The sequence below is a fragment of the Anoplophora glabripennis genome, unplaced genomic scaffold (assembly GCF_000390285.2).
Source record: "Anoplophora glabripennis isolate ALB-LARVAE unplaced genomic scaffold, Agla_2.0 scaffold122, whole genome shotgun sequence".
NCBI classification, from domain to species: Eukaryota; Metazoa; Arthropoda; class Insecta; order Coleoptera; family Cerambycidae; genus Anoplophora; species Anoplophora glabripennis.
In genome coordinates, this window is record NW_019416406.1 from 187,529 (window position 1) to 193,646 (window position 6,118).

The following is a 6,118-nucleotide window of genomic DNA, read 5'->3' on the forward strand; positions in this document are numbered from 1 at the left end:
ATTGTTAATGTGAAAATATAAACATTAGACTGTTGACTATTCCATGTTATACGTGTTTTAACGTCACTTTTGAAGAAGAAACTACATGTAATTTTAAAAACCGTATTTCTGTTTTTATAATGAAGGAATAGTAATTATAAGATTGTTTAAGCTTATTAACTAAAAATTATTGCCTACTCAATAAAAAAATATTATTGTCCTCGATAATCTATTACTGATTAATAAAATATTTACTCTCTTTCCTTATAAGATTGTATGTACACAAATTGGAGCCGTTCCTGAAAAATCGGGCGAATATGGTTGCAGTGTGCAAGTCCTTAATTAGATAACAGTTACTAAGATAAGTAATACATATAACAATAATAATGGATCTCATAGTACTTTGACCCGCTGAAGCTAAATCAAAAGACAGAATTCTCGGATCAGGTCGTGTCTTAATGAATATCATAGCACTTTTTTTGAAAGCAGTTTTCGATATTTCAGACTAACTTAGCAATCATTCGAATTCATGAGCTAAAACTATCGGGTGTCCTAAAAGTCACGCAAGATTTTAAATTTGCGCGATTTGTGCGGTAAAGTATTGCCTACGAAAAAAAAGACAGCGTGACAGCTGACAGTTCAGGGTTATTACAAATGGAACGCTACAAGAAAGAATAACGCGTCTTCATTGTTGAGCAATGAAGGTTTGGCAGTTACAGTTCGCATCATCAATTCAGGGAGATTGGACCAATTAGTGATCTTAAACAGTCGTTTAACACAACACATCGAAGCAGTTCGTGAGAGTGTTGCTGATGGTTCAGGAATATCACATTCAGCACCGTAGTCAAGAATTGGTCATTTAATTTTAATTTTAATTCTAATAATTTATTTATCCCATGTCAGCCTGGATTTAGAAAACGTCACTCTTGTGAGACAGCTTTACAAATTATAATATCAAATTGGATTGAAAATATTGATAAGAATAACTACATTGTTGCTATATTTCCAGATTTTAAAAGGGCATTTGAAACTATTAACAGAAATATCCTACTAAAAAATTTTAAATCTTATGGCCTACATGGCATCGTTCTTAATTGGTTTGAAAATTATCTGACAAATCGTCAACAAATAACTAAAATTAATAACATATTCTCAACACCCATTGTTAATAATTTTGGAGTTCCTCAAGGCAGTGTCCTAGGACCGATTTTATTTATAATTTATTTAAATGATATTATAATCTATACTACCAGTGACTTTNGGTCTTAAATTGTCTCCATATAGACTGATTACTTATTAGAGTATTTTTCGAAGTAGTTTCTACAATCTTTTTTGTTATTTCTGCATCAGAGAAGGTACCAAACCGATGATTTTCACCCATTTTATATATCGCGTTGACACAATTAGGTAATTATTTTGACAACTATCTGACACTTGCTACGCAAATAAAAGCCGCAGTGATTATTCCCGAGAATAATCACAAGAGATTTATTCCCACTATAATAATGACATAATTGGTTGAAACTTACCCTTGTCACAAATAAAGAAGCATTTCATTGGTTTTAAGAAACGTCAAAAAATAATCAGTAGAATTGTTTAGTAACAGATAGATATGACAGAGATTGTAGTCATATTCTTTTTGTAAAATATAGTCAACAGTGACACAATTGTGTAATTTTTTTTACATATTTTTTCCTGTAAATTAGGTACCTAGTTGACGTATCCTTTTCATAATGTAACTGAAAATGTTTCTTCAAAATATTTACAATATTTCCAACTATTCAAACAACTAAAAGGGTAGGTGGTAGGTTCAATCGATTATTATAATGCAACGAATAATGATTTCATTGGAATTATAGAACCACGCAGTTTAACAATGGAATTCCGATCTGATTAACTAAATACGAAACAGATTAAAAAGCCACGGCTCGTAAAGCTCAGCTTTCGAATCCCATTACAGGCAATAATCCTCCTATTTAAAATCAATTTCAAACCAACTTCACTGATTTTTAATATCCACAAAAAATTAATGCAATTCAGATTATTTACAATTCAACGATTTTTAATGAATATGTAACTGGAAATTAGCTCCAGTGAAATATTATCTTTATCGCACTGGTAAGGATAATATATAGCCGTAAATTTTCGTAAATTACGAAAAAGGTTTGTGCACAACATTTAATTAAGGATATAATCTAAATCATGACTTCAGTAGGTACTGAAATTAAAAAAATATATGTTTATTCAAATGTATCTGAAAATGTTTGACATAAGTCGATAAAGGTTGAACTTTTTCTAATGAGCATAGATAGGTTAGGAAGGAAGTATATCACCACTTTCCTCTCGAGAGAACAGGAGAAGCAGGAATGTGATATGTTCCCTTCGGCGTCCCTAGTATGCTATACTGATGGATCTCGGGTAGGAGATGAGTTTTCAGGAGCAGGAATTTATCTGGACGGCAGTGGTATCCAGGAAAGCTTTTCACTGGGTATGTACGCCACAGTCTTCTAGGCCGAAGTTATTGCTATTTTGATGGTAGCAAAGCAAGAAGGGGGTAATTTTTATCTGCTCCGACAGTTAGGCCGCGCTCAAAGCGGTTAGCTCCCCGAGGACAAGATCTGCCCTCGTCCAGGAATATGAAGATGCTCTGCAGCCATTGGCCAGACGAAGAGAGGTAGAGTTGGTTTGGGTTCTAGGCCATATGGGTATCCTTGGTAACAAGAATGCTGATCAACTGGCTCGTCTCGGATCTATGGGACCTGGATAGGGGCCTGAACCAATCCTGGGAATCACACGAGGTAGCATTAACAGGGCCCTTAATAAATGGGCCTATAAAACTTTAGGTCAGAACTGGAGGAGAAATAGAGGATGTAGGCAGGCCCATAGTTTTATACATGGACCTAACAAACCTAAGACAAGATGACTGCTGAGTCGAAGAGTCCTAAACCAAATGGTGGGGGTTCTGACCGGCCATTGCAGACTTAGTTTAATAGGAAGGATGACCCTCTATGCCCGAAATGTGGAGTAGGGCAGGACAGCCCTGTCCACCTTATGGGACACTGTGCAGCCTTTGGGAGGATAAATCACAAAGTCTTTGTGCTGAAGAGCTACAAGGGGTTGAGGTGAGAGATCTTCTATGGACCAAAATCCTGGCGGTCATTAGGGCACCGGGTAGGTTTGAGGAGGGTCAAAGGCAGAGAGTGGACAGGTGAGGGGACGGCGGGGTAAGCAAAAAGGGCCCACTTGTGGTCTAATTGCCAGGCTGAGGCCGCCCCTTTTCACTACTACTACTAATGCGCATAGCTCCGTCAATTTTCATCGTATCAAGACATTTTTTTTCATTTAGTAGGTAATTATCTGTACTTTAATAAAAAAATCTATGCGAAATGGATGCGAATCGATACCGCATCTCCATGTCCATAAACGTTTTTTCTTTACCGAGTTATGCCATTTAGAAGTCATTCGTATGTTTTTAACGAATATCACCAGCATCAACATTGCGCGATACATATCGCAAGGAGATTGCTGGAGTATTTTCCATTCCAAACCCTATTTGATGCAGGATAATGCACCACATGTGGCATCCATTTCGCATATATTTTTCTTTAAAGTATACATACAAAATGAAGGCAAGTTGTTTCTAAACACATCAAGCTACTTGATATGAATAACTAACTAATCTATTGAATTATTAACAAGCTGCACTACGTTTTCAAATAAAGTGGCATACAACTTTTCCTTCACTGTGTTCCATAATTTCTGTAATTTGGTGCCTTAGTTTGTTGACGTAATCTACATATCATCAGCACGAAGGGTAGACATTCTTGTATTCAGAATCTACACACTATGTATATTAGGAAGCAGGCGTCGACATACCTATTATTTTCTAAGCTTGCAGGATACATTTGTCAATAAACAGTAAAGTGCATGATGCAAACACCTCGCTCACACGACTAAGGCAGGGCTCGTGCTCTGTTCACTTAGATGAGGATTATGCGGAATCCGCTGGATCCCTATATGCATCTCTGGATCAACCCGGTTCTTGATGCTACCGACGGCTCCATTGATATATTGGTCTATCATACGGTTTATTAAATATAGGGACTCAAGTACGTTTTCCTAGATATCTGAATACTTATGTTGTGTAAGTTTATTCACGCCAGATTAGAAAATGCCACTGAATGAAATCAAGGTATTAAGGCAAGTTAAAATATTGTTTTTTTAACTTAATTTTTCTAAATTCTTTAATTATTTCAGATTATTAATGTTGAAGGTAAAAGAATTTTTGTAGATGTTGCATCTTTGTAGAAAATCATTATCGTTTTTTGATTGTCTGAAGTAATTCTGAAGTTTGATTAATTAATTTGAGTGATGGGAGTTGAAATGCAATTGTTGCTGAACTAATAATCTATTCGTACTTAACAGATGTGTCCAAAAAATACCTACACAACGTAACAAAAAATATATTTCTGGTTTAAATAAACATTTTAAATATAGTATCGCTGTGTCACTTAAAAACACTATTTTATTAAAACTATATTTTCTTAGTCTAGTGCCATAACTGCAGTTTCAGAATCACCTAATAATAAACAAAATTGAGAAATAACAAAATCCACACATTTTACCGATACTTTTAGATAAAAAAATGTTATTAATTAGGCAGTATACCATTAAATTCACAATTTCCACGATTTTTCAGGAACTAGAACATTTTCATTATTTGATTATTAAGTAATCTTAATCTTAGGGTTTAAATTAAACACATGAAACTTACAAATGCAGGTAGAATCGAGATATAATTTAGTGGTATTATCGACAAAACAAAATAATCCATGACATATGAGAGCAACGGTGTCATTTTTATAGGTAGGTAAATAAAAACTTATAAATAGGGATACTATTTCGGAAAATTTTCAAAATAACGGTCTACAATACATACATACCTATACAAACTAAACCTCTTGAAAATTAGGTATGCATTTCGAAATAAATGCAATTTTCGATGTCTGGTGCAGTAAAAAAACAACGTATTATTCACAAATTAATATGTAGGTACACTGAATATTGAATGACGAGATATTTAAAATAAATGACAGGACCTGTCAAGACTTACCTGGTAAGTCTTTATAAAGTTTCTGTTCTAAAGATATAAATTGTTTCATGAAAATAGGGTATTTTATGTTTTTTAACATGGATCTGGAACATAAACTTTATACAGATCAAATAGCTTACTTGACACTTATTAGAAACAAGTTGTCGTTCAATATTCAAAGCGTATTAATTTGTGTTTTACTATCTCGTTATTTAGTGCAGATATAGCGAAAATTGCAATTATCTCGAAAATTGTACCTAATAATAGAAATTTAAAGGAGATTTTATTTGCAAGTAAAATACCGCTATTTCGAAAAATTGCACGGGGTTATTAAAATAACTTATTTTTATTTTATAATTACAAAAATTACACTGCTGCCCCATATCTGCGCCAATGATTAATTTATTTTCTAAACTATGTCTTGATAGAAATTTAATGAAGATTTATTTGCAAGTAAAATACCGCTATTTCGATAAATTATACAGGGTTATTAAAAAAATCTTATTTTAATTTTATAATTACAAAAATTACACCGCTGCTCCATTTTCTAAACTCTGCCCTTACATTGCAAGTTTCAAGTTTTGTTTTAAATCGTTTCAAAATGATTAAGATGTTTTACATTTTACTTCAGAAGTTTTGCACGGCTATGTAAACAGACCAAACTGACAAGGGGGCGATTTAGTATGTATATTTTTACCATGTAACAGAGCTTCAGATGAGGACACAAATCGTCGAAGAAACTAATATAATTGAATATTATTATATATCAGTGTATTCGCAATGTTTCCCGCTAGTGAGTGAAATAAATTTCAATGCTCATGAGAACAGAAGAATAATTTAAATAAATGCCAAAATACCTCAATTTTAACCATACTGTTAGTCTGACAATATATTGCATTTACGACGGAACTAAGTCAGGCACAATAACCAAACTACTTCACTCACTAGAACGGACACTTAGGATCATTTGTATTTAATTTTCAGATTAATATTTATTAACAATTCTATAATTTGTGTCCTCAAGTAAGATGACAACATTTTACACAC